Source organism: Schistocerca americana, chromosome 4, assembly GCF_021461395.2.
Source record: "Schistocerca americana isolate TAMUIC-IGC-003095 chromosome 4, iqSchAmer2.1, whole genome shotgun sequence".
NCBI lineage: Eukaryota > Metazoa > Arthropoda > Insecta > Orthoptera > Acrididae > Schistocerca > Schistocerca americana.
In genome coordinates this window covers 289417974-289435616 of record NC_060122.1, presented here as the reverse complement: position 1 = coordinate 289435616, position 17643 = coordinate 289417974, and positions in this window count along the sequence as shown.

Here is a 17643-nt window from a genome sequence, read left to right as displayed (position 1 = left end):
ACTGTCTTCAACGTCCTCCAGAAATCAAGGAACACGGCACCAGTCTGGGCAACGATGTCCACTGCCTGCTGGAACTTGTTGACGAACAGAACTACTTAAATAACGAAACAGAAAGCGATCGTTGTTTCCGAACTACATGTTGGTACCTAAAGCAGAAGTTTGGGCTTCAGAAAGGTAATAACAGGCGAGCATAAAACGTATTTCAGAATTCTACAACAGACTGACGTGAGCGATACAGGTCTACAGTTATACGCGTATGGTTGACGAACCTTCTTGAAAACGGGAATAATCGGTTGATGTTTTAGTTCCTTGGAATGCTCGGTTCCTTCACCAATCTGCGATAGACTGCTGCTAGAGGAAGTGCAAGTTCTTTCACGTACCATGCATAGAATAGCACAGATATTCCAACGGACGCAGTGGCCTTTCCTCTGATGAACGCTTTTAATCGATTTCCCATCCCGCGGTCAGTTATCTCGGTATCGGTTATTTTGGTGTTTTTGGTACGATAGTAAAGAGGAATTCTAGTACGATCTTCCTCAGTGGAACAATTTCCGAAGAGGAAATTTATTAGCTCGAACTTTTGTCTGTCAGCCTCAATTCGGTATCGGTGTGATCACTGAGTGACTTCATAAACGTCTTTGACACGTTTGCTTAACGTAACAGCAAAACTGATATGGATTTTTTGTCAAATTGGTAGATAGAAATTTGCTTTTGACTCCGTTGAACGCTTCATGTATGCTTTTCCTTACTCTTATTTTGTCTTCGTTCAATTTTTGTTTATCTACAAGGCGTTGGCTACACTCAAATCTGTGGTGAAGCTCTCTTCACTTTCGGAGCAACTTTTTGTCACGGGTTTTTAACTACCGCGGATCTTTCTCATATCCCACAGATTTGTTCAAGACATACTTGTCTTAGGTATATTAAAAATGCTCCTGAATTTTTTTCAGTTATACTCACTACTCTCACACTCAGAAAAACGATTTGATGTTGGTTGTACAGGTAATCTGTAATGTCTTTCTTGTCGCACTTTCTAAGTAGGAATGTCTTCCTTCTGAACATTATAATCACCGATTCCCTGCTCTGCTTTAATTAAGTCGAAAAGTTTGGGTCTGTTTTTAATCAGGCGATCTAGAACATTACTCTCACGAGTCGATTCTCTGATCAACTCTTCCAGACAATTTTCGAATGAGGAACATAGAAAAATTTTACACGGTTCTAAGTTCCCTACTGCCGTCCTGATCACCCGAGACTCACAGTCTTGATATTTGTAATCTCCCCTTAATCGTTACCGTCCGGAAACGCTGTAACAAACATTTCTAAGAAGGCCACGCACAGAATCGCGATTTTCAGGAGCGGAGTCTTTCTACTTGATTCCTATTTCTTGTATGAGCTAAGCACATAGATAAAACCTTTTTGGTTTAGCCCAGACCAGGGGCCATTTTTATAGCCATTCGAATATAATTTTTACTGTAGCTATGTTACACTATAATAAGCAAGATTTGAACGACGAACCGCTACAGGCGCCTAAGCAAATAGTGCGAATCGTTTAATTCTGTTTGCAAAAGATACTGATTGGGCTCAAATTAATGCTCAGCTAATGGAACCACTTGTTTGTGCACCGTTCGGATTTAGCGTGCAAAATCACGTTTTTCTGGGAGGTTTTTCAAGCTCGCCACTTCAGTGCTTTAAACTTGTACTAATCAGTTCAAACTTTGCTCTAAAGTAGATAAATGGATCAAGTCAAAGCGATTTTTTTCATCCAGCAGTATTTATCCGTTGTCGAGATACGGTGCTGTGAAGTCGAGGTAAATGCAGCACATAAAAATCATTCTTACGTGAATTAATCGAGCGGAAACGGTTTAAAGTGATTCACACAAATAAAAAATGCATTCTTACGATAAAATTTAAAAACATTCTTTCTTAAATCCAGCTTCATTCGGATTTTTCGTGCAAAAAACTAGTTTTTGTGAATTTCTTTTTACGCGCGTCACTTGTACGTTTCCAACTTGTCTGATTCGTTTCAAATTTTATAAGAAAGTAGACAAATACATGTAATTAATATTCGTCCTGTTGTTTTGTGAAAACTTTATCCGTTGCCACGATGTAAGTAACACGGCTCAATAGACAATAACGAAATCTATACCGGATCAGTCGTCGCTCGAGTCAACAAAAATCTACATTAGTAGCCAAGCTTTGGTAGTCTTCATCATCATCATCATTTAAGACTGATTATGCCTTTCAGCGTTCAGTCTGGAACATAGCCCCCTTATAAAATTCCTCCATGATCCCCTATTCAGTGCTAACATTGGTGCCTCTTCTGATGTTAAACCTATTACTTCAAAATCATTCTTAACCGAATCCAGGTACCTTCTCCTTGGTCTGCCCCAACTCCTCCTGCCCTCTACTGCTGAACCCATGAGTCTCTTGGGTAACCTTGCTTCTCCCATGCGTGTAACATGACTCCACCATCTAAGCCTGTTCGCCCTGACTGCTACATTCTCAGTTTTTCTTTGATTTCCTCATTGTGGACACCCTCCTGCCATTGTCCCCATCTACTAGTACCTGCAATCATCCTAGCTACTTTCATATCCGTAACCTCAACCTTGTTGATAAGGTAACCTGAATCCACCCAGCTTTCGCTCCCATACAACAAAGTTGGTCGAAAGATTGACCGGTGCACAGATAACTTAGTCTTGGTACTGACTTCCTTCCTGCAGAAGAGAGTAGATCGTAGCTGAGCTCTCACTGCATTAGCTTTGCTACACCTCGCTTCCAGTTCTTTCACTATGTTGCCATCCCGTGAGAATATGCATCCTAAGTACTTGAAACCGTCCACCTGTTCTAACTTTGTTCCTCCTATTTGGAACTCAATCCGTTTATATTTCTTTCCCACTGACTTTAATTTCGTTTTGGAGATGCTAATCTTCATACCATAGCCCTTACATTTCTGATCTAGCTCTGAAATATTACTTTGCAAACTTTCAATCGAATCTGCCACCACAACTAAGTCATCCGCATATGCAAGACTGCTTATTTTGTGTTCACATATCTGAATCTCACCCAGCCAGTCTATTGTTTTCAACATATGATCCATAAATAATATGAACAACAGTGGAGACAGGTTGCAGCCTTGTCTTACCCCTGAAACTACTCTGAACCATGAACTCAATTTACCGTCAACTCTAACTGCTGCCTGACTATCCGTGTAAAGACCTTTAATTGCTTGCAAAAGTTTGCCTCCTATTCCATAATCTCGTAGAACAGACAATAACTTCCTCCTAGGAACCCGGTCATATGCCTTTTCTAGGTCTGTAAAGCATAGATACAACTCCCTGTTCCACTCATAACACTTCTCCATTATTTGTCGTGAGCTAAAGATCTGGTCCTGACAACCTCTAAGAGGCCTAAACCCACACTGATTTTCATCCAATTGGTCCTCAACTAACACTCGCACTTTCCTTTCAACAATACCTGAGAAGATTTTACCCACAACGCTGATTAAAGAGATACCTCTGTAGTTGTTACAATCTTTTCTGTTTCCATGTTTAAAGATTGGTGTGATTACTGCTTTTGTCCAGTCTGATGGAACCTGTCCCGACTCCCAGGCCATTTCAATTATCCTGTGTAGCCATTTAAGACCTGACATTCCACTGTATTTGATGAGTTCCGACTTAATTTCGTCCACCCCAGCTGCTTTATTGCACTGCAATCTATTGACCATTTTCTCCACTTCCTCAAATGTGATCTTATTTCCATCATCATTCCTATCCCATTCTACCTCGACATATGAAACATTACTGATCGTATTTTCACCTACATTGAGCAACTCTTCAAAATATTCCCTCCATCTGCCCAAGGCATCCACAGGATTCACCAGCAGTTTTCCTGACCTGTCCAAAATACTTGTCATTTACTTCCTACCTCCCTTTCGAAGACTGCTAATTACACTCCAGAATGGTTTTCCAGCGGCTTGACCCACAGTCTCCAACCTGTTTCCAAAGTCTTCCCAAGATTTCTTCTTGGATGCTGCAATTATCTGTTTGGCTTTGTTTCTTTCTTCAACATAACTTTCTCTGTCTACCTGAGTTCTAATATGTAGCCATTTTTGATACGCCTTCTTTTTCCTTTTACAGGCTGCCTTGACTGTGTCATTCCACCAAGCTGTTTGCTTCATCCTACTTTTACACACTACTGTTCCAAGACATTCTTTAGCCACTTCTAGTACTGTGTCCCTGTACCTTGTCCGTTCCTTTTCCAATGACTGTAATTGACTACATTCAACTAACTGGTACCTTTCTGAGATCGCTGTTATGTACTTGTGCCTGATTTCCTTATCCTGAAGTTTCTCCACTCTTATCCTCCTACATATGGACCTGACCTCCCGCACTTTCGGCCTCACAATCCCAATTTCACTGCAGATTAAATAATGATCAGTGTCATCAAAGAATCCCCTGAATACACGTGTGTCCCTCACAGCCTTCCTGAATTCCTGATCTGTTATTATCTAGTCAATGACAGATCTGGTTCCCCTGCCTTCCCAAGTACACCGGTGAATGTTCTTATGTTTAAAAAAGGAGTTTGTGATTACTAAGCCCATACTGGCACAGAAATCCAAGAGTTGTTTCCCGTTCCTGTTGGCCTCCATATCCTCTACAAATTTACCCATAAGCTTTTCATACCTTTCTGTTCGATTTCCAATCCTGGCGTTAAAATCACCCATGAGCAGAACACTGTCCTTGTCCTTTACTCTAACAACTACATCACTGAGTGCCTCATAAAACTTTGGCGGTCTTATGTAAAAATTATGGTAGAATAAAAGTTGGGAACCAGAACGAAAAATACTCCTCTATCATAGAGCAAAAATAGTGAATATCGCATGGCCGGAATTAGGGTGTAACACAAGAGAGCTGGCTTCCCGACTTACAGTTTCAAACTTCATTTAAATCAAAAACATCTTTACATTTTCGCACTTTTTTACGAGTTAACCATATTTCTCCAGCGCAGGGAGCTCTCTTAGCTGCAAGGTGATGGTACACCTCGATCTTGCAATTTATAGGCCGAAATCCCTGATCCTGTGGCGAAAATCCAGAGGAATCGTCAGCAATAGTAAACAATATATAATATCATATGGCTGAAGAGCCCAGATGTAATTTTCTTTGGTTAAGGTTATTCTAGTATCTATTATTCTCTAGAACTTAGTCATGAAAGGTGCGACATCACTCCTTGTTAAACTGAGTTCTATAGGGGCAGCCTAAGACGAGTACGACCTATGAGATTAATAAAGAATCGCCATGATCTTCCGTAGTCAGTCGCTACCTCAAGCAGTTCGTTTTCACCGACTGGTAGGTGTTAGTGCGCTGTTCTCGGCAGCCTGCGAATCCATGAAAAATGTGTAGCATCTGTTACGGGTGTGGATAAACTGTCATACAAATGATGTAAAATGATTATAGGCACCGCATCGTATGAGAGTATCCTTAACAATTCAGACTGCATAACATTTCGCCCAAGACATTTAATTCTCCAGAATCACAATTAATTAAAATTATAATGAGAGCTGACACTGACATTTAATTTCTTACTGATTCACGCATTTAATTTTGGTACCTTAATGAATGCGTCTTACAAAGCCCGACCCGGCAAGTGTGCCACGATCGAATGTGAGCAGCGGCTGTTCGATTGTCATGTTGTGCGTACTTTTCATATCAAATTACAGTTCGTACATCTTGGTGTACGTTCGATGATGATCATTTTAGGTTACGAACGACATTCTTCGTAAACAGTGGTTGTCGTACGACTAACAAGTCGTTCCAACCACACTTTAACCCTATTAGCAACTGAGTTTAAGTAGTCTCATTATTGCTTCTAATAGACAGTACCGAATGAAATAAAGTAAAGAAAAATGTTAGTTATATAGTGGAGATGCCACAGTGTCTGTAAAGATCTACTTGCAATGTGGTATAGCACTGTATGAACCCTCCAAACAGAGAGTTCAGGCCGGCCGGGGTGACCGAGCGGTTCTAGGCGCTACAGTCTGGAACCGCGCGACCGCTACGGTCGCAGGTTCTAATCTTGCCTCGGGCATGGATGTGTGTGATGTCCTTAGGTTAGTTAGGTTTAAGTAGTTCTAAGTTCTATGGGACTGATGACCTCAGAAGTTAAGTCCCATAGTGCTCAGAGCCATTTGAACCATTTTTGAAGAGAGTTCAGTGTTTCCACGGCAGCGCCCTAAGAACATTTCATATCAAGGTACCTCATATTGCAGGTCAAAATTGTGTTTTTCGTTATGTTTTTACCAGGAAATACGCTAATCATATTTGAAGTCGAGCGGTCTAGAGCGCCTTGTCACGGTTCACGCGGCTCCCCCCTTCGGAGGTTCGAGTCCTCCCTCTGGCATGGGTGTGTGAGTGTTGCGCTTAGCGTAAGTTAGTTTAAGTTAGATTAAGTAGTGTGTAAGTGGAAACGCGAGGGAACAACCACGGTCAAATCAAGACCAGGCAGGCGTCACGTACTGACGAACAGGGATCACTGAGCACTGTGGATCGTGGTTGTAAAAAGTCACATGGAACCAGTGGAAGAAATCACTCGTGACTTTCAAAGTGTTACTAGCAGTGCGACAAGCACAATGACTGTGTACGGACTTAAAAAGAATTGGGTACAATGATCGAGCAGCTCCTCACACGTCACAGACCTCTGTAAACAATGTTAAGTGACGTTTGAGGTGGTGTAAAGAGAGACCCCACTGAACATTGGATGACTGGAAACGAGTGATCTGGCACGATGAATCACGCTGTGCCTTGTGGCAATTCAATGGAATGGTTTGGTTTTGGCGAATGCCTGGAGAGCATTACCTGCCATCATGTGTAGTGCCAACAGTGAAGTGCGGGGGAGCTTGTGTTATGGTATGGAGATGTTCCGTGATTAGTTTGTCTATTGTTTGAGCTTAAGAAAATGTTAAGTACAGAAGGATATGAACATATTTTACAGCATTATGCGCTGCATACAGTCGAGGAACATTCCGGTGACGACGATTGTTCGTATCACCGTGACAATGCATCCTGTCATAAGGCATTACCTGCGAGGCAATGGTTTGTGGACAGTAACATTTCTGAGGCCTGCCTAGAGCCCGCATCTGAACCCAGTGAAAGACCTTTGGGATGAGGTACACTCCTGGAAATGGAAAAAAGAACACATTGACACCGGTGTGTCAGACCCACCATACTTGCTCCGGACACTGCGAGAGGGCTGTACAAGCAATGATCACACGCACGGCACAGCGGACACACCAGGATCCGCGGTGTTGGCCGTCGAATGGCGCTAGCTGCGCAGCATTTGTGCACCGCCGCCGTCAGTGTCAGCCAGTTTGCCGTGGCATACGGAGCTCCATCGCAGTCTTTAACACTGGTAGCATGCCGCGACAGCGTGGACGTGAACCGTATGTGCAGTTGACGGACTTTGAGCGAGGGCGTATAGTGGGCATGCAAGAGGCCGGGTGGACGTACCGCCGAATTGCTCAACACGTGGGGCGTGAGGTCTCCACAGTACATCGATGTTGTCGCCAGTGGTCGGCGGAAGGTGCACGTGCCCGTCGACCTGGGACCGGACCGCAGCGACGCACGGATGCACGCCAAGACCGTAGGATCCTACGCAGTGCCGTAGGGGACCGCACCGCCACTTCCCAGCAAATTAGGGACACTGTTGCTCCTGGGGTATCGGCGAGGACCATTCGCAACCGTCTCCATGAAGCTGGGCTACGGTCCCGCACACCGTTAGGCCGTCTTCCGCTCACGCCCCAACATCGTGCAGCCCGCCTCCAGTGGTGTCGCGACAGGCGTGAATGGAGGGACGAATGGAGACGTGTCGTCTTCAGCGATGAGAGTCGCTTCTGCCTTGGTGCCAATGATGATCGTATGCGTGTTTGGCGCCGTGCAGGTGAGCGCCACAATCAGGACTGCATACGACCGAGGCACACAGGGCCAACACCCGGCATCATGGTGTGGGGAGCGATCTCCTACACTGGCCGTACACCACTGGTGATCGTCGAGGGGACACCGAATGGTGCACGGTACATCCAAACCGTCATCGAACCCATCGTTCTACCATTCCTAGACCGGCAAGGGAACTTGCTGTTCCAACAGGACAATGCACGTCCGCATGTATCCCTTGCGACCCAACGTGCTCTAGAAGGTGTAAGTCAACTACCCTGGCCAGCAAGATCTCCGGATCTGTCCCCCATTGAGCATGTTTGGGACTGGATGAAACGTCGTCTCACGCGGTCTGCACGTCCAGCACGAACGCTGGTCCAACTGAGGCGCCAGGTGGAAATGGCATGGCAAGCCGTTCCACAGGACTACATCCAGCATCTCTACGATCGTCTCCATGGGAGAATAGCAGCCTGCATTGCTGCGAAAGGTGGATATACACTGTACTAGTGCCGACATTGTGCATGCTCTGTTGCCTGTGTCTATGTGCCTGTGGTTCTGTCAGTGTGATCATGTGATGTATCTGACCCCAGGAATGTGTCAATAAAGTTTCCCCTTCCTGGGACAATGAATTCACGGTGTTCTTATTTCAATTTCCAGGAGTGTATAACGACCACTTCACTACAGACCGCCAGCGACCAACATCAACACTTTTTTTTTTTTTACTTAACAGTGAAATTCGCCAAACCGCCGTGCGATTGAGATGTTATTTTATTTTTTCTACCAGTTTCGGCAATTCGTTATGCCGTCTTCAGGCCCCATGTGCGCCTCTCAAAAATAACCGATACTGGCATGCTGACCCATATGTTTCTGGATGTCGTGAATTCGTAGCTCACGTGCTTCCTTCGAAGACAGTTGCAGTCAAGTATTCCAAGGGAATGCCAATATCGGTTACTTTTGAGAGGTGCATCTGGGGCCTGAAGATGGTATAACGAATCGCCGAAACTGGTAGCGGAAGTAAAATAAAATAACATCTCAATTGCACGGCTGTTTGACGAATTTCATTGTTAAATATTTGAAAAGCCGCTGTTCCATGTCCACCATTGATCAACAGAAACAACAACATTTGTCCGGTCTCTGTTGAGAAAGAATGGGCTGCCATTCCTCAACAGAGACTCAGACATGTGATTGAAAATGTCCCCAGTAGAGTTCAAACCACCATAAAGGCGAAGGGTAGACATACACCATATTAATGTACACTAGTAGATGTCCAGATACTTTACATGAAACACTGTCTCTTAAAAGAAGAAGTGTGGACCACTTCAATTCTTATTTCTTTTTTTCCTTTTTTTCGTCAAATGTATGCAACGTACTGAAGAGGTTGCTGTGAAACAATTAAATTATCCGAACTATGGACGACCATCTTTGCGTCGCAGCATACAATTCAGAAGCATAGTAAATTACGATAAATCTGTAACAATGAACGAAGACTTTTTCTTTTGGATTTGCAGTTACCGTAACGATGGACCGCCTTATTCACTTAATGCCACAATCGTTGGTGCATGATTGAAGAAAGCCTTGGAAACGTAAAAAAAGAGAGAGAGACGATATTTTTCCCTGCATTATTCTGTACGAGGTGGAAGTTAAGCACAGACACAGGACGTGGAATCTTCGCAGCTATAAAGATGTTCCTTGACTATAGCTTGACCACCAAAAGTAAGCGCCTGACGATGAAATCCGGGTCAAGTATTGTTTCGCAGCTGGACAGGTGAAGGCTATAATATATGAAACGTGTTTGATAAAATGGAAAGCAATGCAGGGCTTTTTACAATCTTGTTACTGTCCTGTCAGGAAACGGAATACAAAAGAATAAAGCATAGTGCACTATCGGAGCTTGCTGCACAGTGAGCAGTTCCAAAATCAACCGCTCTTCTTTCATGTACACATCTCGCATGGTAGAACTGTCAATTGTAACCACAAGAATCCAGGCAATGCCACATAGCCGTTACCGGTTTCCTTGTCCTATTAAGATCAATAACTTATTTTAGATTTGGTTGAGTTGTTATAAGATTAGGGGAAAATATGAGAAATATGAAAAAATGTAAAACTGTTACGTTCATGTTATATGTCTAACTATTCTCTGTCTATGAAGGCAGTTGCTCCTTCGTCAAGAACGTCGCACACTTCGTTAAGCGGTGTGATTAGCTGGTGTTCTACGCGTTGCAGTCAGAATGTCACCTTGGCAGCCCCCCACCATGTTTACATGGCTTGCCGCCGCGTAAGACTACCGCTTCTCACACGCGGCAGACAATGCCGGATCATCCCTTCACCCGAGCTGGGGCTTGTGAAGGTTTCACGTTCCCAGAGCCTTTTCAAAACAATGCAAGAGTTACTTGCTACCTTACCGAGGTTACCGTACCCACGCTGAAGAGCACTTTTAGAGACGTGGCTGTCATCCAAGAAAGAAATCAGCGATCAGTACTACGGATGCAATACACAGAGAGAAGAGTTCTACTGTCTCATTCGGAAACAGTGTTAGTTTCAGCGGTGTATAAGACCTTTTTTTGTTCAAGTCTGTAAAAGAGACCGAGACTATGTCTTCAAGAGCCGAATAACCAGTCTGAACAAATGTCACCCTAGGTAATTGACCTACATCTACATCTACATAGATACCCCTCAAGCCACCGTACTGTGTGTGGCGGAGGGTACCCTGTACCACCACTGCTGACTTCCTTTCCTGTTCCACTCGCAAACAGAGCGATGGAAAAACGACTGTCTCTATGCCTCCGTATGAGACCTGATTTCTCGTGTCTTATCTTCGCGGTCCTTATGCGCAATGTATGTTGGCCGCAGTAGAATCGCTTGGCAGTCAGCATCAAATGCCGGTTCTCTAAATCTTCTCAATAGTGTTTCCCGAAAAGAACGTCGCCTTCCCTCCAGGGATTCCTATTTGAGTTCCCGAAGTATCTCCGTAACACTTGCCTGTCGTTCCGAACCTACCGGTAACAAATCTAGCAGCCCGCTTCTGAGTTGCTTCAGTGTCTTCCTTCCCAAACATTCGAGCAGAACTCAAGAATAGGTCGCACCAGTGTCCCTTATGCGGTCTCCTTTACACGTCAACCACTCCTTACTAAAACTATGCTAGTAAACCGAAGTCGATTATTCGCCTTCCCTACCATAGTTCTCACATGCTGGTTCCATCTCATATCGCTTTGCAACTCTACACCCAGATACACTCCTGGAAATGGAAAAAAGAACACATTGACACCGGTGTGTCAGACCCACCATACTTGCTCCGGACACTGCGAGAGGGCTGTACAAGCAATGATCACACGCACGGCACAGCGGACACACCAGGAACCGCGGTGTTGGCCGTCGAATGGCGCTAGCTGCGCAGCATTTGTGCACCGCCGCCGTCAGTGTCAGCCAGTTTGCCGTGGCATACGGAGCTCCATCGCAGTCTTTAACACTGGTAGCATGCCGCGACAGCGTGGACGTGAACCGTATGTGCAGTTGACGGACTTTGAGCGAGGGCGTATAGTGGGCATGCGGGAGGCCGGGTGGACGTACCACCAAATTGCTCAACACGTGGGGCGTGAGGTCTCCACAGTACATCGATGTTGTCGCCAGTGGTCGGCGGAAGGTGCACGTGCCCGTCGACCTGGGACCGGACCGCAGCGACGCACGGATGCACGCCAAGACCGTAGGATCCTACGCAGTGCCGTAGGGGACCGCACCGCCACTTCCCAGCAAATTAGGGACACTGTTGCTCCTGGGGTATCGGCGAGGACCATTCGCAACCGTCTCCATGAAGCTGGGCTACGGTCCCGCACACCGTTAGGCCGTCTTCCGCTCATGCCCCAACATCGTGCAGCCCGCCTCCAGTGGTGTCGCGACAGGCGTGAATGGAGGGACGAATGGAGACGTGTCGTCTTCAGCGATGAGAGTCGCTTCTGCCTTGGTGCCAATGATGGTCGTATGCGTGTTTGGCGCCGTGCAGGTGAGCGCCACAATCAGGACTGCATACGACCGAGGCACACAGGGCCAACACCCGGCATCATGGTGTGGGGAGCGATCTCCTACACTGGCCGTACACCACTGGTGATCGTCGAGGGGACACTGAATAGTGCACGGTACATCCAAACCGTCATCGAACCCATCGTTCTACCATTCCTAGACCGGCAAGGGAACTTGCTGTTCCAACAGGACAATGCACGTCCGCATGTATTCCGTGCCACCCAACGTGCTCTAGAAGGTGTAAGTCAACTACCCTGGCCAGCAAGATCTCCGGATCTGTCCCCCATTGAGTCTGTTTGGAACTGGATGAAGCGTCGTCTCACGCGGTCTGCACGTCCAGCACGAACGCTGGTCCAACTGAGGCGCCAGGTGGAAATGGCATGGCAAGCCGTTCCACAGGACTACATCCAGCATCTCTACGATCGTCTCCATGGGAGAATAGCAGCCTGCATTGCTGCGAAAGGTGGATATACACTGTACTAGTGCCGACATTGTGCATGCTCTGTTGCCTGTGTCTATGTGCCTGTGGTTCTGTCAGTGTGATCATGTGATGTATCTGACCCCATGAATGTGTCAATAAAGTTTCCCCTTCCTGGGACAATGAATTCACGGTGTTCTTATTTCAATTTCCAGGAGTGTATTTAAACGACTTGACTGTGTCCATCAGAGCAGTAGTAATACCGTATCGGAACATTACAAATTTGTTGTTCCTACTCATCCGCATTAACTTACATTTTTCTACATTTAGAGATAGCCGCCGTTCCTCACACCAACTGGAAATTTAGTCTGAGTCGTCTTGCATGTTCCTGATGTCACTGAACTTCGACACTTTACCGTACACTAAAGCATCATCAGCGAACAACCGCAGATTGCTGCCCATCCTGTAAGCCAAATCATTTATGTATATAGAGAACAACAAGCGGTCCTATCACACTTCCGTCTCTGCTGAACACTCGCCTTCGAGGTGCAACACATTGAGTTTTATTACTTAAGAAGACTTCGAGCCACTCAGATATCTGTGATCTTATTCCATATGCTCGTACCTTCGTGGACAGCCTGCAATGGGAAACCGAGTCAAAAGCTTTCCGGAAAACTAGAAATATGCAATCTGCCTATTGCCCTTCATCTACATTTCGCAATAAGTATCTCATTTTCAATACCTTGTATGTGACATAACTTAAGAGACTGGTCCTGATACCAATCACAAAGTGTATAAGAACCAGCTGAAATGCGGAACAATGCGAACACCATCGTCTAGTAAAATGAAGAAAGAAACAAGAATTAAATTTTATAAAGTCTGTGCCAGTTTTGCAGTACGGCTGCGAGACATGGGTGACAAGTGGTATACACCTTACTCTGATACCGAGGATTATAAATGAGATTCATGAGACACGTGAAAAGCTGCCCGAGATTGCATAGATTGAAATGACGATGCCCAGAGAGAACTGCCCTCTGTCTTCAGGCCGCAAGTGGCCCATCGGGACCATCCGACCGCCGTGTCATCTTCAGATGAGGATGCGGATAGGAGGGGCGTGTGGTCAGCACACAGCTCTCCCGGTCGTTATGATGGTTTTCTTTGACCGGAGCCGCTACTCTTCGGTCGAGCAGCTCCTCAGTTGGCATCACGATGCTGAGTGCACCCCGAAAAATGGCAACAACGCATGGCTACCCGGATGGTCACCCATCCAAGTGCAGGCCACGCCCGACAGCGCTTAACTTCGGTGATATGCCGGGAACCGGTGTAACCACCGCGGCAAGGCCGTTGCCTCCAGAGAGAATTGAGTATTTTTAAAATGTGAGACAGGATCATCGAAATAAGGAAAGATCCCATATTTAAACAGAATGCAAGAGGGAAGAATACCAAAGAAGTTTTATCACGTGGACCAAATGATAAAAAGAGATGTTGGAAGTCCGAAGAAACTGTGGCAGATGCTTTCTCTGGACGAGGAAAGGAGAAACAGCTACTCCTTGAAAGATGAACAGACTTTAATTTTTTATGGACTGCATGGAGACAGATAGGAATGAATGACGAAATACGGTAAAACATGTATTTGTTGATTTAGTATAGTGAAAAATATTAAAATCATCGAACCGGTATGTCCATTGCTTCAACTAGCGATCCACCTTGCTCCTTGTTCAGGTTCTTGCCTCTCACCACCAACAAGATCGCACGTCTAACTTCATTTCAGCTGCTGGAGACCGTCTTCCACGATACTATTAGTTATATGTTTGCGTTTATGTGAGGCTTAATATTAACAAGATGGAATCTTTGGAACAGAGAGTTGACAATATACGAAAGCACATGGCGAATATTTTACTCTGGTCCGAGAAATTCCTGCAAAGTTTCCAGCGTTATTTAAATTGGACTTACCGTTCTCGTGACAATTTGCTAAAATAATTCGATACATGTCCGCATAACGTTCCAGCCTCTTTCATTCTGTCATCAGCGCCGAAGTGGAGACCGCTCTCAAACTTCTGTCATCACAGTCGCCAACGTAACACGTTCAAGGGAGAAGAGTTGATAATATTATAATCTTAGTAACACAGTGCTAGGCGAGTTCCCTGCTGCAAAAGGACGAAGAAACATAGCTGTGTGTGTTTCTGGGTATATCTCCCTACATACATCTAAAATTAATTTTGTTGTTATGAGCGATGAAACGAATCAATTCCGCTATAAATTGTTCTGTATTCAGTGTCATTATTTTTTGATTATGGAATCCGCTGGTCGCATATCCAACAACAAATATTGCTGAGGTGTGAAGCCAAAGTGAAGTGGGACATAGGCGAAGAAACGCACATTGACTGATTATATCAAATTAATCTCAACACATTGCCTTAGGCGAATACAGTGCGTTCAAAATGTAGATGAATCCTGTGGTGTACCGTTTTTAATAACTAACGTCCCTGTTTTCCGTAACTATGCTTCAGTACTGTAGTAACGATTGTTTTCATGTCGATAAAGTTGAAAATACTCTAATCAGGAGAGTCACAGTACAATTCTCATACTATTTGACTGAAAACTAGGTTGGGCTCTAAATTTGGACTTAACTTTGCATTAGCAGAGAGTGACCACAAAATAAGTAACTATTTCCTTGTAAACTATGGTTTTCAGACTTCATACGATTTTCTGTGTACTACACACATATTTTCCATTGTTTTACTTTTACTACACCTTAATGGTTCATTTCATCATGTTCGCCCATTTCCGATCTGTGCACGGTTTCACGAAATATATTTCCCAGTGTTGCTGTATGATTAGGGACACAGCATCATAGAGCAGTCTAGTCGTCAATGCTAGCCACTTTTCTTGTGTAGACATTTCATTTAATAAATCATCATACAAATAAGTCTAACGCGGTAAGGTCCGGGGACCTCGCTGCCCATGTTCTACGGCCTCCTCGTCCTACCCACCGGTTGGGAAACACTTCATTCAGGTACTCCCGGACCATTATCGCGTAGTGGCATGGGACACCATCGTGTCGAAGATACCGTCTTATTAAAATTGTGGCTGCAAAAATTCCGTCAGCATATCCAAGTAACAGGTACCATTATTACGAGGGTTGGAACTTTAATAGTGGCAACCATTTATTTATAGCTCGTACAAAATAGATAAGTGTTTCAAAGTTTTTCCGGCCCTCAAAGTAGTCACCGGCATTGTGTATAACCCGTTGCCAGCGATGTGGAAGTCATAGGATACTCCTAGGAGTGCCAGTTGTGTTGAGAGTTCGAGCGGCGCGGTCTATTGCCCGACGAATTTGTAGCAGTTCTGAAGCGAATGCCGTGAAGTGTTTCCTTCAGTTTAGAAATCGAGTTGAACTCAAGAGGTCTTAAGTCAGGGGAGCGGCGACGAGTGAAAACGTGTGCCGAATGGGGATACGAACCCGAGATGTTCTCGCTTCCCACGCTCGGGTTCCCGGGTTCGATTCCCGGCGGGGTCAGGGATTTTCTATGCCTCGTGATGGCTGGGTGTTGTGTGCTGTCCTTAGGTTAGTTAGGTTTAAGTAGTTCTAAGTTCTACGGGACTGATGACCACAGATGTTAAGTCCCATAGTGCTCAGAGCCATTTGAACCATTTGAACCCGAGATCTCGTGCTTAGTAGGCAGGTGCGTTAATTACTGGGCTACCCAGGACACAGCGTTATCGCAACTGTACCGCCTATCTCGGCATGTCTCACAGCCGATCCACACCCCCACCGAGCGCCATCTGTTCTCAGTCCCTGTTCATTTCCTCCGTGCTCGCTACTCTGAGATTCCCACAGGAGGTTGGACGCACTTGTGCATATGCACTGAAGAAGGTGGATTCATTGCCCATCTAGGAGAATGAGTTACATGAGTGTGGACATGTCCGAAAGAACAGACACCACGTAATCATATAATAGATTCTCTTTTTATCTGATGTCCACGACATCCCACGGTTCTCTTCAGCCTCGGGAGGGAATAGAAAGAAGTCGCAGGAGGCCATCCATGTCTGGCGAATACGGTGGCTGAGACAACATAACGAGGCAACATAACGGTTTTGTTTTTCGCCAAAAAATCACAAGCAGCCGTTGAGGTGTGAACGGAAGCTTACGGTGACGTAATAACCACGAGTGGTTTTGCTGCAATTCTGGTCGTTTTCTTCGGATTGTTTCACGCAAACGGCGCATAACTTCCAGATAGAATTCCTTACTGACCGTACCGCCATAAGGGGGGAATTCATGATGCACTAACTCATTGTAATCGAAGATAACAGTGAGAGGAACCTTCACATGTGGTCGAATGTCTCGACTTTTTTCGGTCTTGGCTCTTCAGGCAATTTCCATTGGGACGATTGGGCGTTTTTTTTTTCAACGTCGTACCAGGATGCCCATGTTTCATCACAAGTCATAGTCTTCTTCAGAAGTTGTAGATCGTTATCTACTTCATTCAGCAGTTCCTGAGCGATGTCTACGCGACGTCGTTTTTGGTCAAAATTCAGTAATTTTGGAACAAAGTTTGCTGCTACACGTTTCATGCCCAAAATATCCAAGAAAATTGCTTAGTACCAGTCAGAGGATATGCCGACATCATTAGCACCCTCTCTGATGGTGATTAGGCGATTTTCTAGAACCATTTTCTTTACTTCGTACACATTATTGTTAGTAATTGATGTGTTAGCGCGTCCAGGGCGGACGTCGTCTTCAACGTCTCCTCGACCCCCTTTGAACCGTTTGTACGACTCGAAAACTCTTGTCTTACTCATAGCAGATTCACCAAAAGCCATAGTCAACATTTCGAAAGCAATGCTGTACTTTATTCCACTCTTCAAGCAAAATAACCGCAAATCCTTTGATCCATCCTTTTCGAAAGTATAAATTCTCGCAGCACTCGAAAACACGTGCAACCTTTCTCACTGTCAACAATAAACTAAATATTGAAAACTCCTGAAAATGCAATCATACACCAAGAACATGTGTACCAACAAGATAAAAGAAATTTGAAAGTCGATGCATAATTCCCACGAAATTACAAAAAAATCTCGTTACTTTTTTGATCACACCATTATACAAGTCTGCAACAGCTACCCAAGGCTACAAGTCTGGAACTGCCAACTATTTCGTTATCCCTGTTACACGATTTACCTAATACGTAAGTCTGCGCTAGCGCCTCAAGGGTACATACTGTCCACGCAAACTAAGCTGACAATCGGCTCGATGGCTGATTATCTACGTTTACTTTTCACGGAATT